The sequence below is a fragment of the Puntigrus tetrazona genome, chromosome 19, assembly GCF_018831695.1.
Source record: "Puntigrus tetrazona isolate hp1 chromosome 19, ASM1883169v1, whole genome shotgun sequence".
NCBI classification, from domain to species: domain Eukaryota; kingdom Metazoa; phylum Chordata; class Actinopteri; order Cypriniformes; family Cyprinidae; genus Puntigrus; species Puntigrus tetrazona.
In genome coordinates this window covers 9,429,712-9,449,420 of record NC_056717.1, presented here as the reverse complement: position 1 = coordinate 9,449,420, position 19,709 = coordinate 9,429,712, and the positions used below count along the sequence as shown (strand labels likewise).

Sequence of the window (19,709 nt, the reverse complement as noted above, 5' to 3'; positions counted from 1 at the left end):
GTATATAAAAGTACACACACACACACATATTTAGTAAATATTATATGTATTTACATGTATATATTTAAACATGTATAACATTTATATTACATATAAATATTATAATATAAACATAATAAATTATATATATATATATATATATATATATATATATATATATATATATATATATATATATATATATATACATGGGTGTTTATTTATATTTACATGTACATAATAAAGATACACAGTAGACACACATATATACTGTATGAACAAAAAATTATTGTGGATGCGATTAATTTCCTAGTTTCAAAGAACAGTATTCGTTTGCAACAGAAATGATTTATAGCATTATGCATTTATTGTCACTTTTGATCAATTTCATGCATCCGTACTTAATAAAAACATTAATTTATTAAAAATAAATAAATAAATAAATTTGGGGGCCTATTGAACATTCAAATTTAGATTTCTCATTTTGCCTTCAGATTTTGGCAAAGTTGTTGATATTATGGTGTATTAAATAGTCGCTCTAAGCTTTTAGTTTTTTAGATTAATCCCACTGTAGGCTAAAGTAGATTTTCTCTTCTTCACAAGACAAAGCATTGTTGTAAATTAATTAGTCCCCCAGACTCAACATCTTTTAAACAGCAATAGAACAGATTTTTACCCGATTCGAATTTGTCTGAGTCAGTCTCCATGGGGAGAACCTTTCCACTGCTCACCATGGCAACCTACTTGTGCACTGGGCTGCTTCCAGATCGTATGGTGTGAGGTTCATTCACAGAATCTGTTTAGACGGCCCTTCTAGAAAGTACTGGCTAACAGTACGCCGTGTAATGTAAATAAACCGTGTTTATTCCTCTGTATGAGGGATGCCAATAAAATATGTCAAATGCATTACTTCAGGATATCTATTTAACCCAAACAGGACCAGTTCCTATGGTGAGTCAACATGAGTCAGAGCTCCAGCATACCTTTGCTACGGGGCCACTCTTGGGGAATTTTACATAAATGTTAAACTAAACAGTCTTACACAAGTAATGCTGCATTTCAAGTACGATTGGTACATGTGCATTACTACAAATCCATGCAAGAGGTCAATAGTGTTACCAAAATCATATCTGAATGACATCCAGAATTTCAGAGATCCAGTGGGCTGCAAAAAAAGATAAACAGTAAATGTGCTTTCTAAAATGACTAACAAATGAATCAATTTAAAAAAGTGCTTTTATCCAAAGTGACTTATGTAATTAATATCACACAAGTAGCAGTGTGATACGGGTCAACCTGGTCTATCATATTTGGTCTAACATATCTTGATGCACATGATTTGCTGTAGGCATATTTCCAACACAATAAGAGCATTAACTTTTAGCAGCAGTGCACGGATATTTCAATTCTGAACCAACATACCTATATCAACTTAAAAAAGGTGCAAAGGTTCACGTATTGAACCTGTGTTTTAGTCCCCTTCAGAGGACATTTCTCTTTGAAACTGTGCAGCAAGGCACGCAAAAACAATGCTGCACAAAAAAGTGCACAGAAGTATGTATTTTTCTGAGAGCAGGTTGGATATGGCTGTATATCAGTACAGCTGTGATTTGGGAGCAGGCACGGAGCCGCAGGAATTAATAAAGATTGAGTTGCTTCATTAAAAGCTTGTTGTTTTTCTGTATTAAAAGCTCACTGTATTATATAGAGTATTATGAAAGAGAGCTGGAGTGACGACTGAGGCTGCATGAGCGCTGAACGGCTGCTGACGCCTTGGAACTCACATCTCTGAAAACACTGAAGCTAATTTTCAAATAGATGTTATCTTTTTAGCAAACTGCCTATTTGAAGCGTATTCTCCACACTACTCGAAACTACACTCTGTGACTCAAAAACTGCATTATTTATAAAATTACAGCGGAGCGGCGCAAACAGTGAATCGGTTGCAGTCCTGTTATCACTAGAATATTGCATCAAATGGCTCTGAGACAATCAGATACGAGAAGCAGAATAAAATTGCTGTATAAATTCAAATATACACTTTACTTAGACGTTCTCCTTTAGACATTTGGTTGACTATATTAGCTGTACAACTGCATGTCAACTCATTCTACTAACTGTAATCTAGCAGTCTACAAATAATCTAATGAGAGTTAGTTACAAAGTTACTTACAGCCAACAGATTGTCTAAAGTGGACCGTCAAATTAAAGCGCATCCCAAATGAGTCAATATACACCTTGCTGCTTTTTTTCAAATTGTGCTGATCAGTCAAACCATTAGAAAAATTGAAATGAAAGCAGGTTTCAGACATTCACTACTCACTGATTTCATTTGTTGGCTTAATAATAAATTTCCAGCAAGCCTGAGAAGCACTGCTTGGGATTCTTTCGTTTGGCCGCTTAATCAATGACTGACATTATGTTGGATTTGAAAGTCTCTCAACAATATTGCTCTTGGAATGGAATTCAAACACCAATTTATTTTCCTCCGTTCTATGCATGTCTGCTAGATGTCCCCTGCCACAGTGCCTCTGTAAATGCTCCTTTTCTCCAGGGACAAGTTGTCGGCTCTCATCTGTTAGCGGCCCCGGTGCTATATTTAGGCCATACCAATAACCAAATCCACGGTGCCTGATGAGCTGCATCTTCAGACCAATGAGTAGCCCTGGGTGACAAGGCCCTCCAATAGAAGCATTGTCATCACTATTCACTGATGCTTTATTGAGACTTCCCTTAATGTGGGGAATGAGAGAGAGAAAATCCTCACACATAAATTAAACCTTCCCAACTTTGTTGCCATGGAAGCCCAATCCTTTTGGCGAAGCTTCTCATTCTTCAATCTCCATTTAATTAAGGCTCCTGAGCTGCCAAAGGCTGTTCGGCATACGACTTTAAGTACATCAGCTCTGTCAAGTCATGTTTGTTTTGACTCTTGCTACGTGGCCATCAAACTTCTGTAACGCAGCAAATCCTCTGCTTCAGGCGATGCTGGGAATTCTGAGGTTCAGAGGATTTTTAATATTTCTTCATCTCTTTTGAGAGCCGAGGATCCAACTGAAATTCATAAATATGCTGCATAAAGCCACTTGTATTCATTGTACATAGAAAATCTATTGCTTTTCAGTAGACCTTTATGAATTTGTAATTTTGTCATTTCTATTCTTGGTCATCGTTAGTCTCTCACTTGTGGAAGGCAAGAGACTTTATATCTCGCAGTGTGGGATATTCCAGAACGTTCTCATAATCACAATCTTATTTTACTTTAGGATCTTTAGGTTTTACAATTGCAACTTTATTTCTTGTAGATGCAACGTCATATACATATCAGCTTTTTTTCATGCAATTAATGGTTTTTTTTATTTGTTACTTTCTGTTGTTATTGCAACTTTTAAATTTTTTTTTACATTTTCAGCATTATATTTAAACCTTATTTCTTGTAAATGCAAATGTCTTGTAATTGTGACATTTTGTTATTGCCACTTTTTCTCGTAATTGCAAATTTACCTTATAGTGTGACAATTCACAGTATACAGACTTTTACTTTTTTTACTGACTTCATGTCATTGGAAATTTATATTTCACAGTTGCAAATGTTTGGTTATTTTAATTTTTAAAAATTTCCTAAATTGTTTCTAGCAATTGTAAATTTCTATTTCTTGATTATTTCTTGTTAATTATGACTTTTTCTTGTTAATGCAACCTTTTCTTGGAAATCTGTATTTCACAGCGTGACCTCTTTTCTCATCATTTCAACTTTAACTCATATCTCATTAGCAATTACATTTTTACATGTTATGATGACAGGCGATAACAGGCTGCCATACTTTTTCTTGAAAAGAAGACAAAATTGTTTTTTTTCCCCTATTGACAATTGGCGAAGTTTCATCCTCTAGTTACTTTGTTGCTATAATATGTTAATGATCTAGAGTTTTGTTTCGAAAAAAAAAATATTCCCTGGATACCAGTCGCAGAGATTAGCGAAGGAACGATAATCTGTCAGATCTGATTCAATACACATGCAAATTCAGTCTCATTAATGCAAGGAGAGCAGAACGGAAACATTTGACCTTGCTGCATAAAAATAAAGCTCAGAATCCACTAGCATGACGCTAATTCAGACTGGGGTGTCCCGGTTTTTGTCCTGGTAATTAAGACAGTCACAAAGAGGCTAATTAGGGCAATCCACATTAATTAAAATCGCTCCCATGTGAAGCTGGTCTCAAATTGGACTTAAATCGAAGGACTGGTGCAAATGTGATTGATGTTTACATAGATAGAGCCTATGCTGAACTCTATTCTTTGATCATGAGCCTTTTAAATAGATGGTCTTGGATCATATATTGCGCAGCACTTCAGGGACTAGCCAATAAGCTGGAGTTTGATTTCAAATCCTCTTTCATTCCTCATTTAATTATTTAGGGCTGAGTCTGATAACTTTGTAAACAGAGCAAATTACAAAGTATTTGTACATAAAAGGACGTAGTGATGAGATTAGCACTTATTGAAAGTCAACATGATTACGTCAAAACCATTGTTCATCGTAATGAGGAGTCAGATGTGAAATTGGTCCAGGCTGTGATCTGACAGTTCAGACCCAGATAAAAAGAGACACTCTGCTAAACAAATGACAAGAACTGGTGACATTTCCTAATGAAATGCGATGGCGGAGATGGTGAAAGGGTGAGAGATCCGCGTACAGTAGTTTTCACAGTGAAGTCCTCTGAGTAAACAGCATCGCAGCAACAGAGAAATGTTTTTGGTAAAGAAAATGAGAAGCTGAGATCAGTGGGATTCCAGTTATTATGGCATTGACATCCCTGCAGTCTTTTCCATACTAAATAGGACACTAGTAGGAATACCTGCTAAATCAGTTATCATCAGTCAGGTGGTATCATTCCTGTATGTAACGTTGTCGCATAAAAATATGTACCTCTGTACACTTTTTGTGCAACAACGGTTTAACATGCCTTACGTGGTGCTAAAACACAGGTTCGATCACGTGAACCCTTGCACATTAAGATCGTGTTGTAATAGGTATATATTGCGATGGTTCAGAATTGAACTAAACATGGGCTGTTGCTAAAAGTTAAAGCTGTATCATGCTGAAAATATGCCCACACCAAATCCAACCCTAAACCTAGCAGACAGTATTAACAAATGCAAAACATGTAAAAAATTCAACTTCTTTTTACACAGATTTGTTGAACCGTAGTTACACAGTATTTGAACCGGAGCTCTTTGCTTTTCAAATACGCCTCTGTACTCTGTGAGCGACCCATAGATATGAAGCTGGATACGTGTGATGCTTTAAAAGTATCGGTTTTGAAATCTCCCAGCATGTTAATATTGTTTTAAAGTCAATGTGATATTAAATAGTAATTGTGTAAAAATTACACTTTATTAATCAAAACTCTATAAAACTGTGTAAAAAGGATTAAAAGGTGTCAGTGTTGTACAATCTACTATGAGCACAATCTACTACGAGCAGCACAAATTTTAGCTTTCTGAATTGGAGAAAATATGTATATATGTGTGTGTATATATATATATATATATATATATATATATATATATATATATATATATATATATATATATACACACACACAGTATATATTTACTGAAAAAAATGATTTATTCATGAATGGGAGAGCATGTTTGAAACAACATGAGGATATAATATGCAAAGCTCTTTAATTAATACTCATACAAGATAACATTTTCAGGCTGTTTTCAATTTTTCGCAGTTGCACCGTACAGTACAGACAAAGTGTGCATTACTTCCCATGCATAATAGATGGGTGATGTTCCCCTCACTGAACAGCTGAGAAGCGTACGAAAAGAGATACGCACTTTTGCCCAGCAGACCTCCGAAGATCACTACTAAAACACATTTTGATATCCACACAAGATACTGAATATTGATCTGAGCACAAAGTTGCTTTCAGAGAGAGGATGAGTCATGAGACCCTTCACAAGAAGATTCCTATCTGAGCACATTAACCCACCTCGGTGAATTTCTCTAGAGGTACAGCATCAGCTGAGCGTCACAGTTTGGCACCAGAGTCGTGGGAAGACATCAAGCCAATTACTCCTCTACAGCATCACTTTAACAGGATTTACTGCCATACACAAACGGACTAGCCTGGTGTACTGTAGGTGTCTGCTGCAATAGCGAGCCCCCTAATTTACATTTATACATAATTTCTTAACACATTTTTTCATAAAAAAGTAGTCAGATGTAGTGCTTTGTGACACCTTGCCGTATTCAACAGCAAGAGGGCAGCTCTGTGCATGTGACTCGTGCTCCGTAATCGTTTCAGTCTCTGTGGATTTGACAGTTGCTGGAAAGGGAAGATATACTTTGATCAAGAGCTGAAAGAGGAGGCTTTGAAGAACATGAAATTACTGATTTGTTTAGTCGTGATACTTTTATAAAGACAAGATTATACATGTTCTGGGGGCCACTGGATACTTCTGCCTTATGGATGCTGGTTGTACATTTAATTAAATGGACAAATCTCTTATTGATGAGTATCTTAAGTTATAAATTATGCTTAAGGATTCCTTTTAAACTGATTCACATTGCAATGACATGAACTGAATTATGCCCATCAAATCATACTTCTTGTTGAAAATTTTATTCCCAACCACTCAGACTTTCAGCCTGATGGCAAGATAAAGTTCATCTTCACTTCTTCTTCACATCATCTTATGTAATAGGTTCAGATTTGGGATGTTAGGTCTAACAGAAGATAAAATGGTAAAATGGTGGTTCCCTTTGAGCTCAGGGTTCATGTATAGAGTTATTCTATATTTTACTTTTATTTGTATTTATTTTTTACCTTGATTAATTTCCTTCATATTTTAAAGGATGAGGACACAATACATGACTGATTCATTTTAGCTACTTCAAGTGATGGAAGGTAATTTATTTACTATGGAGGCACAGTCTTTGATGTCCACAAAACATATTTTATAATCTATTTTAAGAGATTGATCATTTATTTTCCTACTCAAAAATCTCACAATAAAATTCTTACTATAAAATGTTATAACGGTTTTAGGTTAAATTTAAATCTGACCGATTTTATTATTTAATCTGATTCCATTATATTATGACCTTGAATTTAGGTTGAAATGCAAATTGGTAGTTTTTCCTGTTTCTAATTAGCATTCTTCTGATATTTGATTATTCTATAGTCAATAATGACAGATTAAAACAGAATAAGACCAGATATAACAATTTATTTACAGTCAGGTAAATATTTATTATGTCAATTACGTACCCAGTTCAAAGATATCAAATTTTTTTAATGTAATAATTTTGAGCAGACCGAAAGAAGGAAAGACGGGTGGAGGGGTTCTGTGGAGTCTGTTTCTCAGTAGATCAAATTACCTGAGTTTCTTTCATCCTCACGTGGAGTGTCACGCAGGGAATTCTGGGAATATCAGTTTACAGTTTTTGACTTAAATTTTACATTGATTTGTTCTATTTACAGCATTTCTAAATACAGCATTTTACTGTAAATATCTGGTTATATAGTTTACACTTTCTCCCTGTATGTTAATCATGAATTTGGCAGTTTTTTTGTAGTAAAAAGACACAGTCGTTACATTTTACAGAATTTCTTGTAATTATAATCGATTATTAATCTTAAAAGAACAATTTTTACAACTGCATTTATTTTCTTTCGCGATAGCATTCTATTATTGCCAGTTAACAGTGTTTCCCTGTTGTCAGAAAAATAGACCTGCAACCCATTTGTCGGTCACGACCGAACATTAGAGAGCCACTGACTGAATCATATGATCATGAAGTTACTAATCTGAATGTTTTTTTGTGCTCTGCTCTTTTAAACACAAAAAATAGGCCTATACGCTCCGGTAAACCTGATTAATTTCCTTTCATTTTCTGACTGCTAAGTGAATTCTCCTGGGTGTGTGTGTGTATGTGACTTTTGTTGATGAAGGGCTTGCACTGACTGGTGTCTTTGTGTGAATGAACAGGGGAAACAAACTGCCACGTCAAAACTGTATTCATTAGCATCAATAATCATTGTCCTGTGAGAAACACTAAACCCATTTGAGTAAAACGGCCACTGTATGCCTGGATGATAATAGGTGAGAAATACACTTTATGAGGAGCATTCTGGGTCTGTGCGGAAGACTCAAGAGAGCAGCGAGAGAGTAAATCAGAGGAAGCTGCTTAGACACCATCGTTCATCTTAATCAACCTTCATAAATGTCTCTGTCTTAGCAGTAGCAACTTTTGTGTTTAATCTCATACTGCTACTTACTCGTCTCAACACTTTTCACAGTTCTTATGTCAACACTTTCATCCCTCCACTCTTTATAAATAATTCTGCATTTTAAGGGTTACATAAACCAGCGATATTGCGCAAAAATTGATGGGTCATTTTGAGGATAGCGCATATTGATCGCAACTCGTGAAAAGGCAACCCAAGCAAACGTATTGATATTCAGTGCTCGTGTTGATTATTGTACATCCTTGAGAACCAGGAATAATAAAAGCACAACGTTTGAACGAAACTTTGCAGGAAATATGGAAAAATTACGTTTTTATGCAAATCACCTTGCTAAAAGCACTCTGAGTGCATTTGCATGGATACGGTTTTACATTGTTTGCTATGCATAATAACCCAACAATGTGTGAGGGTGAGAAAACACCTTAAACTATGTTATTTTCACCAAGTAATTGACATTAGTAATCTGTAATAAGATAATTACCACAATTTTACTCACCGTGTAAACATATTTACCTTTGCATTCTAACAGGTTTTTCAGTGTGCGCATCCGTTTTTATGCTTTAATAGAAAATCTGAATATTGCATGTAAATGCCCTGGCCTTGTCAGTTAGAAGCCTTATGTAGCTTAATAAGCATGTAACAGTGTATGTTACATCGCTAACAAGCTTTTCACGACACTTCTAAGCCTCCATACAGACGAGCATAGAATTTAGACTCTGTTCCTATTCAGATCTCATCAATATTGCAGCAACACTCTCCTGCTGCTGGTGGGCTCCACCATCATTATTAATTTAGCTTTGTTTTCTTTTTTTCATTTTTCGGGCTCTTGTTGCTCAGCTGCTGTTATACAAGACTTTAGGCTGACTCCGGGGCTGCATTGCAGATGCTCTGTGTTTTTGGCTTCACATAGTGGAATATATATCATGACAGAGGTTTTCCCACAACATTACATCAGCATTTGTCCTTTAAGGCAATATGTTTCTTATAAGCTGTAGTGACAATGACAAACATTTTAATAATTCACACAGTCCTACCGCAAGTGCTCTTACCACTTACCTTTAAATTCATCCTCTCATACAGCTGAACGTAATTGATCATCTTTGGCTGCTTTTGTTTATAGGCTAACGCTAAATGGCCAGAATGGTGCCACCTTGATATTGACATTGCAATAGAAATTGACCGTCGTTTTTCTCTGGTGTCACTGACGACCCATTAATATGCACCAGTGCCATCGCCCCATCTATGTACTGAGGGAAGAGAATCGTCAGGTACTCGATATCGATCCTGATGTCAAGCATACAGACTCGTCCTTGTTGCACAACACGTGTTGAATAGTAAACCTGTAATATTTAAAATTCTGCGACCCGAGAAAAACCGACTCTGATGTAGCTTTCAACATATTACCACTGAAGTACATTTGTTAGACATCTCATATTTCTTTGTAATGAATGTTTTGTTGCGCCAAATTACAGATAATCCATTATTCATTACTCATTATGTTAATTCATTACTCTTTATCACGACTCATTATGATAATTCTTTGCCCATTACCAAGCTCTTTTTATTCTCACTGTTGACTTTTCATTTAATTCATAGTAAAGGTTGTAAGATGCTTTTATTAGTGCATCTAACAATAATAAAAAACTCAAAATATTTTATTATTTTCCGAAACATTTAATATATATAATATATTTTTATTGAATAATCAAGTAAAATCACAGTACTATAACTACATATATAACTCTATGATTGATTAATTGTACTTCACAAGAGTCTTTAATTCTGAGACTGTTTCTTTAACTTTTTTTTTCTCCAGGGTGACCATATGCCTTCTTTCCTCAACAAGTTGGTTTCGTTTACCTATTGGAGTGCTCATTGCAGTCATCATATATTATATTTATATTTATATGTATGTGTATTTGCATTGCTTTGACCATATAGATCTCACCTTCTTGGTAATGATTGGTAAATTGATTGGTAAATCATGTACAACGTCTGAACGGTATTGGTCCAACTTCCTTCTAAGCAGCTTCAGCAATTATGAAAACAATAGTAAAACAAAGTCAAAACCTGCACATTTTATGCAATTTAGAAATCTTAACCAGCACATGTCCAGAATTAAAACCTGCTTCAAATTTCAGTAGCTGGTTAGCATCCTCTAGAGCATTTCACAGCGTGCTTTCAGAGTTCCTCTGAAACCCCCACCCCCTCCACCTCTTTAGATCTGCTATGGGTTACTACATATTTGTGCAGCAGCAGTATGTCTTAAATACTGTGCTTGCTTTGCAGCATCAACAATTATCTAGCATAGATCTCATAGTAGATCTATTTTAGACCTATAGACCTAATACATAAACCGTTGTCATATCCATTACCTTGCTGAAATCTTTGTCATGATATGATATCCAAGGCCCAAGTTGGATATCATAAATATGCATTTAGACCCACTGGCTGGCCTGCATATTTTGTGCAGCAGATTCAGTAGACGTAAAGTAAAGTACAGGAAACTCTGTATGTTAGTAGTGTTCCATTCACATCTCAGGATAAGAATGCATGTGCAAGAACCATTGCCTGCTTTTCTGAATAAGCTCTGTTCCTCAATTCCCAGCCCTTCTTTTATTAATTTGAGAGAAAGGGTGTGAGGTCCAAATCACGGTTTATTAATCTGCTTTTGTGAGCACTCTCACTAATGTGCCACCGTGAACTGAGCTTCATCCTCTGCCCTGCCCTGCTGAAAGAGATGTTCTCCTCTGGACATTACCCAGCCCTGCCAATATCGTAATTACAGTAATATCCTATATGGAGGGAGGCTGCAGAGTCTAAATGACTTACACATCATGGACAACACATGGCAAAGGCACTTTCCTCCACTCTGGCCAGCATTTGTTTTTGTTAGACCACGTGGGCCACAGGTGCCTATGACAGAAGACATGCCTTTATGAAACTAAGAAGCTTCTGCTAAGGTCAGTGATTGTGAATCACAAAGTACACAAATAAATCTCCATGCAGATTGGTAGCTTCTTTGACCTTTTGTGTTCCTTTAAGGCTGTCCAGAGAACATCTAAGTTTAATATTTCTCATAATGCACTGCGAATAAGCCGAACGCACGAGTAAAGTGAGAGCTTTGAGAAGCTCTTCTCATTCATCCGTTAGTTTCATTCAACTGTTCGTGCATTCATTCATAATCCTTTGCGCTTTTTGGTTTATACAGGAACATCCGCTCCATTCAAGTTCAGAGGCGATTATTGAGAGGTGTTCTAGCACCTTTAAGCATTACGGCTGTGAAAAGCACATTAAATCAATCGTCACCTTGTGCTCTGAGAGGCAGTGTGTTAAGACCTGTGTGCTTGTGTTCAGTGACCACTGTGATGGGGTTGGTCAAGCTTCGACTAAGATTATGGAGCAGCTCGTCCTGTTTCACCAGAAATAGCTCAACCCGATAATCCCCTATAACTGAGCAGAGGTGACATGAACGGCGTAAGGATTAGCCGTCGCTGAGCGAGACAGTGGCCAGGTGAAAGTGCCGTCTGCTTCACAGGTCTCTGAGTCAGGCAGAAATGTAACACCAGTAACCCTGCGTGCGTTTCCTTTGGTCTGTTTTGGTGTGTTTTACCTAGCAGAACTGCAATCAGACAGGGAACTGCTCTGTGAAAAAGACTGCCTGTTTGTGCTAATTTAATGTTGAAGATTCATGGTGGTTAGTGATAATTGATTCTGTGATCACAGAATCTAATGCTGTTTGTGTTCTTTTTTATTATATTTTGCCTAATTTGATTATGCTTTCTGCTATTTAAAGCGTAGGGCTCTCCGTTTTGCACATTCATATTGATGGGCTGGATATGGACACAGATTCACTGATCATTTCAGTTTCTTTTCGATTCTCTGTGGGTGTTCAAGGTTTGTTTACATATATTTCTCTCTTGATTTTCAGACTCATTACACATAAATTACAAATTACAAATAAATTTCTTGGTTCAATTCAGATTCACTGTGATTTGAATCTGATTTGTCTAATTTTGATTTGTTTGTCCAGTTCATTTAAGTCATATAATGTCCAATTTGTTTTATGTATATATATATATTTATTTATTTTTCTCGCTCTGAGCTTTACAGGGACATTTTCAGACTGATTACATTGACGTTTACATATTCGATTCCATTCAGATTTACAGCATTTCTAATTTTGATTTGCTCCAGCTATAATACTCATTTCCTTGCATGTGAAAAGTGCTTTGTTCTTTATGGAAGGGCTGTTGTAATATGCCCTAGGCTTTTGAGTACAGTGCATTTTAAATCCAAAAATGCCCTGGAAGAAAAAAAAAAGGCAATGCATATAACATTGGAAATGAGAAAACGCAAGTCTGTCTCTGGAGCTTGCCTAAGAAACAGAATAATGCCTGACACAGCTTGCAAACTAAGAGGTGCAATCGGATGAGGAGCAGTGGAGAAATTCAATCACACAGTTTCTTATTCACATAGAGAGAGCTGGAGAGGAGAGAGGAGGGAGCTGAAGATATAGCAACACTAATGCAATCAACATCAGCTGAGTCAGAGCTTTGGCCTGGGATAAGACTCCACACCAGTCGTTTCTATCTAACATTAAAACGGACGCTCAAAACACACACACACACACACACACACACACACACACACACACCTGCTCTCATAGATCATAGCGTGATCATCCTCAAGGTCTATTCCCCCAGGATTTGATTAATGTTATTTCAAGTACTCTGCCCAGTCTTCCATGAGACACTTCAGTCATGCTTCTTGAGATTAGACTTAATAATGACCAGCAGCATGATATTTAAAGCAGACCATTCAACTTCCTATTCATTTCAGTGAACAGTGCTATTTTAATTTGTTAGAATTGGAATGTAAAACACCACTGTTAAAAATTCAGCCCTTCAATTCAACGATTAAAATCTATTTGAATATACTTTGAATATATATTTTATATAATATGTGTATGTACGTGAATGTATGTATGTGGGTAAAAGACCTAAAAAAGAAAAAAAAAACGTACAAAAGTGATTGTACGTCCATCTAAAGGTTTTAAGGTTTAAAGTACGTGTTTGTAGAATAAAATGCAGAAATGTGGTTCAAATAATGTTACATTGTCAATCAGTGCAACACAATAGTTATGTAAACATTCTAACAACACACTTATTTTGATGTACATATTAAAAGATATAAAAGAAAAAGCTTTTAAAGCAGTAAAAAAAATCTTACCGACAAATGGGTAAAACCTAGGACAGTGGCAAATTAAAAACAAAAAAATAAATGAATAAAATTACTACTAATTAGTATTATATATCTATCATGTTGTTGTTAGATAGACAGACGTGTCATTAAATTAAATGGAATTAAATACAAAATGCATGATCAAAAACAGCAGTTAGCCTATATGAAATTTTTTACAGTTTACTCTATTTTAATAATCAATCAGGTTTTGTTTACCAGTGAGAGGTTTTGTACAACATGCATTGACATCCTAAAACTATTTTCGTCATTTTGTGAGAGAAAAATTATTCTTTTTTTTGTCTAGATGTTTGCCTTCCTGGTGGATCATCACGCATCTTAGGCAGATCCTGCTGGGAAGCTGTTAATTAGCCGGATCTCTGTCAAAGCTCTGCCCGCCTGGTAGCCTTTAAGATCATGCATTAAGAGGTTTTAAAGCTACTTAGTCTCACACCAGAGAGATCTCGTGGTTTGCGTCCACATCGCTTTCTTGTATTTCATACTCATTTGTTTACTAAAAGGAAAATGTGTTGTCTACATACTGTAGTGTCTAGTGAGACTATTAGAGACACAAGTTCACCTCATCTTGTCCATACGCTGTTCTTCTCTCATTAGTGACATCTCCTCATAGCCAATGTGCGGCGCACAGCCCGGGACCCCAGGCTTCTAGGGGCCGCATGCAATGAGATCACATATAAATCAAAGAGAATCGCAACTCCAAAAAGGAATAGCACAGTGCTCCCTTTTTGTTTCACGTATTTGTAAGGATAAAATGTTAGTATGTATACTCAGAATTCAACATCTATCTATCTATCTATCTATCTATCTATCTATCTATCTATCTATCTATCTATCTATCTATCTATCTATCTATCTATCTATCTATCAATTGCTAATTTGTATGAATAAAATTGTTATGTGACAATCTATCTATCTATCTATCTGTCTGTCTGTCTGTCTGTCTGTCTATCTATCTATCTATCTATCAATTGCTAATTTGTATGAATAAAATTGTTATGTGACAATCTATCTATCTATCTATCTATCTATCTATCTATCTATCTATCTATCTATCTGTCCGTCCGTCCGTCCGTCCATTCATCCATCCATCTATCATCTATCTATCTATCTATCTATCTATCTATCTATCTATCTATCTATCTATCTATCTATCTATCTATCTATCTGTCCGTCCGTCCGTCCATTCATCCATCCATCTATCTATCTATCACATAATATACTATATACTCCTGGACCCTAACTTAAATACGGCTTTTCAGGAGTCAGTTTTCATTCGTGACTCCCACATGATCTTTTTTTTTATTATTATTTTAGGCTAGGTGTTGCTGTACCTCTAAAAGAAGCACCAAGGACCCTGACACAGTAGCAGCGGTCCCATTCGGCGTAGTGACATCTTATTAAAGCGGCACCACGTAATCCTACCAACACCCTCCCCTGCTTTAAATCCGCTCGTCCGGTGCAGTTCCGTAGACGCACAGCCTCCTCCTCCAGCAGAGCAGCGCCGCGGCTCGTGTTCCTCCGGTAACATGGTGTGCAGCGCGCGGCAGCAGTAGACAGTATCGCTGGACCGTAAGAGTCTGCTCTCCTTCCACGACATATCAACACATCGAGGGAAACTTCGCCTTTCGTGGATACGGTAAGCCTGTTATGATGTCCAGTCAACGCGCCTTGCTTACTTACTGTAAAATATTCATATTTTTTAATTCTTAATGACGGAACGTTGGTTCTCCTCTTGCAGCGAGTCCGTATCGTCAAATAGCATCCCATCATAAGCACGCGGAAAATAACGAGCCGTTTAGGATACGGGGGACGATCGAAAGTGAAGCCCGCAGTTGCGAAAAAGCGACCGAACAAACAGAATTAAGAAAGAAACGCGTAAATAACGCGAATGCAAAACAGCGCATTATTTCTGCTCCATTGATGGATAGTTCACAACACGGGATCGGGGTCGTTGTGCAGCCTCCGTGTCGTGCGAACAGTACTTTATGAATGAATTCATAGTTTTTGTGATTATGACGGATGTAAGGAATGCCGAGGTGGGTCAGGGGTCGCGCTCGACGGATGTGCGCGCTTCCAGTAATTCTGTTTGGACGGTCAGGCGACGCTATTGTTCAAACTGCGCTTCTGAAGAGCTCGAGGAAGCGGGACGCGGATCCTGCGCGGGCAGCCCTCGGCTGCTGGGATCAGACGGTGGCTCGAAAAGTGGCCAATGCAAAAAAAAAAAATATTCCGAACCAGCTATCTACGGTGCAAATGCAATTATTACTAAGAGCAGCGCGCTTTTCGACAACGTGCGTTACGCTGCAGTAGACTCCAAAAGCAGTGTGTTGATCAACAACAATCTCGCCAAAAAAGTGACATATGATATTTAGTCTTGTGCTGTAGCACAACTGAATGAGTGTTTATGACGCAATTTTACGATGATTTTAAAATAACCGGCTTGTTATTTAATCGATTCGATTAAAAATATATGCTGCATATTATAATAGCTAGTGTACCATTGGCTACTGTACGATATTTATGAAACCCCTTACTACCAACAGACGGCAGCACATTTCTTATTGCTTCGCAGTTACTAAATAAACATTATAAATTAAACATTAAACATTAAACGTTAAATATATATATATTTATGGTTCTAGGGGCCTACAGGTCCTAGGGGTCTAAAATTTTCCTTTCAAAAACCGTCCTTTTATAAATTTGAGTGACACACACTTGCATATGAATGGGTTTTCTCCATGCCATTGATATTTGTTAAGGCTACGGTTATGTAAGAAGATAAAGAGTGGGAAAGGCAGGCTTACAGTCTGTTTGTAATCAGGCTGCTGGTCCCACTGAATCCCTTCAGGACATGCTTCATTCAAAGTCGCACATTGATCGATGGAAGGGATATGACATCAGGTCAGGGTGGGGTCAGGGATTTCTTTTTGCTTAAGATGTGCTGATAAGTGTGTAAGATTAATGCGTGTTTGGACTCATTTGATAGATTTGGTTGGGGGCTGAGCTGCTAGAATTTCATTTAAAACGACGCTGAACGCAGCCTTTGATTTATTTATTTTTTTAACCAAAATTGAGTTGTTACACAGCACCCCCCTCCACCCCCACTCCCCCAAATAGTGCTGTGAAGACAAATAGACAAAGAACAGCATAAATGTATTTTAAAATGAGTTTTGCGCTATATTCCATATGATAGCTTTGAATGATGAGCAAATTAAATTCGACCACAGTTGTGGAAAGAGCGGGATGAGTCTCTATTTTTATGTTCGGTGGAAAAAACTAAATCATAAGGGTTTTTGAACAGTGTGTGAATACTGAATAATGACACTAAACAGATTTTTGGACGAACCATTTATTTGAAGAAAGTGTAGACTGAGAAAATAAAAGATGCCAGTGACTCAAGGGCTTTGTAGATTCTGCATGTCATTAACAGCACCGTTTAAAGTATGCGATCAGTGCTTGAGACACATGATGCATTGCCTCTGTAAGGCTAGAATCTCCCGTCGGGGCTTTTCCTTGCATTTCTCTTAGAAATCTCGTGGTCTCATTAGCTGTCTCATTAGTTCTCACTCTGCTGTTTTCTTTAGTGGCCCGAAGCACACAATCCTCTTTGGCATCGGCGAAAGGCTGAATGAAAGGTGGATCTCATCCACTTTGTTCTTTTGCAACAATAAGTGACAGTAAATGCACTCGCTGCAAAGAAGCTACGGTTTGCTGCACATAAAATGTAGCTTTATGACATGCGTTATAGAGGAAACACTGGTCCATAAAACACCACATTACTGGCTTGTGAGTTAATGGACATTAGTGATAATATTAGTCATGGCACTTAATCTGAGATAAAGATGACGCTCATGCAAGTTGTTTGAATACATTACAGTGCCCTTTGTAATTAAAGATATGGAAATCAGGTGCCATTACTTCTGGCCTACAGTATTTGTTAGAGGAATTTCAAATTTCAAATTTCAGATTTCACAGTTTTTGCTTTAGTGTGACTCAGCGTTATACTGCTCATTTGAACCCTGTGAGTAACCAAGCCCTGCGTGCTCCTTTCACCTGACCACTGCCTTCCACTCAGCCCGATTGTGGCTTCGCTGTGGGATGTGATTGTGAGTTTGAGAACCTTTTCAAGGGAGGATGTGGCTTTTGCCCCCCTCTGAGAACTTCTTGCTTCCTTTTCCGTGGTATAGCCAGATCTAGCCTTGCTCTGTGCCTTCCATTAGGATGCTGAAAGAAAGACCAATTACTCTCAGCAGCCGTGCTGCGGTTGAATCTAAGGAGCTCTCTGAGAAATCCTATGTCGTTCTACAGAAAACACTTGTGTGGTAGGATGTGTGTTTTTGTGTGCTCAAGTGTTTCTCGGTGAGCCTCTGTCTGTGAGTAAATGCAATCAATGTCATGCTGTTTTTTTAAGCTCACTGGTTGCATAAGAGCGCATAAAGTCTGTGGCTAGTGCTAAAAAAGCATGAGTGCCCTGCTTAAGTATGGTAACCTCCAGAACTTTGGTATTAAGAGGGCCGAAAAGTTGTTTCAAGTGCTTCTATCTTCTTTTCTTGTGAGGTCGTGCTGACCCACAGTGCTTCTGTATGTCCAGTCTGCCGTAGTTTTGGCTCTGTCAGTGGATCTTCCCACTGCTCAGATGGATTGGCTATTTTTCAGCATGAACTGGGCCTTGGTGAGTCAGTTCCTGTTGCTGTCATTTCTTGGATGACCTTTCATTGACACTGGGGAGCTAGGAGGACTTCTCGAACTTGATGAGAGTCATACATGGTGTTTTGGGATGACTTAGCTGTAAAAACAGATAAGAAGAGGAAAGGCAAATATAAAGTCACTTGCGTAAGGGTTTCCTCGTTTGAGAAATTTTAGAAACCACAGAAGGAAATGAGAAAAAGGAAACAGTGTAGTGGATTCAAGTTGCAATGTTGACTGTTTAGCTTGAGAAAAACTCTCGGCAAAACAGTTCTGCCGTTATTTACCCTTTAAGATTTTCACATGCAGAAGTTATATGCATATTTTGTCTTGATAGCTGGGTTTGGGGTAGTAGCCCCCAAAGTAACTCTGCTCATATCCCAAATATCAAAATATCATATATATGGAATGTTATTTTCCATAACTATTTTCCATACCTTTATGGAATTTTAACCCACAGGAGAAAATCAACAGTTTAAAATCAGTCCAATTTACTGCAAAAAATGTGGATTTGGCAACCCTATATACCGCACAAGCTGTATCCAAAGTGATTTAAATACTCTGCAAATGCTTTTACTTTATGTAGTTTGTCATCCATGCCACTAGGTGTCATAGTATAAGGTTTAAGACTACTGTTGTATTCGTTTTTCTAAAAAAATAGAACTTGAAATGCTGATAAAAACGACTCTTTGAACATTATGTAAATATTTTTTCCAACACAGCTGGATGTTTCTACTTCTGAAAAACTTGAGTGTCTGGCAGAGGTGTATTTAATTAAAGCTAATCTCGACAGTTCGTTGGCCCTCCATGAGCGGCACTGGGCACCCTCTAAATCACAAGGACTCTTATAACTTTGAAATCTCTTCACCCCCCACTCTCATTATATAATGAACACATATTGTCAGTATTCCCAAATGATCTATGGATTCTAATATACAAAATGAGAGCAACCGCTGAAGGTCAATGCACACAATTAGTGTTCACACACCCTTGGTCTGATACGCTGCTGTTGAGTCATGCCAAGATAGTGTTCTCGTAGTCTAGTGAGGTCAACACGGTTTACACAGAAACAACCCATTACAGGATCAAAGTGAGCCAACCGTGTGGCACATTTGATCCCAGGCATGGGGATTGTGGGGGTTCGCTTCCTGCTCTGTGACTGTGTGCTGTGCTACATGATAGCGGTTGAAGGAGAAATTCGTGCTGAGGGGGCAATTTGCGTTGTGACGAAAGGGGATGTGTATTTTTAGTCTTGGCCTCATCGCGACAGGAAATGGGATAGTGGGCTCCATAATGTCTCAAATAACATACTTTTTGAGACATTTCTGTTTCCCTGTCTCCCAACCCTTAACACAGTTTCCCAAGCCCTCCCTCTAAACAATAGGTTGAACAGTGCATCCTTATTTGGGAATATCACTGCAGTACAGGCTTATTATGAACAAATTTATATATTGTATATGTATATGTATATATTAAATGTATCACACATGAAAATGAATCCTTAGTGTATCC

The 19,709-nt window shown here is 37.5% G+C and overlaps 1 protein-coding gene across 1 annotated transcript in view; it reads left to right on the top strand.

Annotated features, from left to right (window-relative positions):
* The first annotated feature begins 14,905 nt into the window (after positions 1–14,905).
* Positions 14,906–19,709, top strand: part of LOC122323377 (hippocalcin-like protein 1) — a 313,600-nt gene continuing 308,796 nt past the window's right edge. Inside the window, exon 1 of the mRNA XM_043217181.1 lies at positions 14,906–15,147. The gene's annotated coding sequence lies outside the window, so the exon portion shown is untranslated. The remainder of the gene's footprint in view (positions 15,148–19,709) is intronic.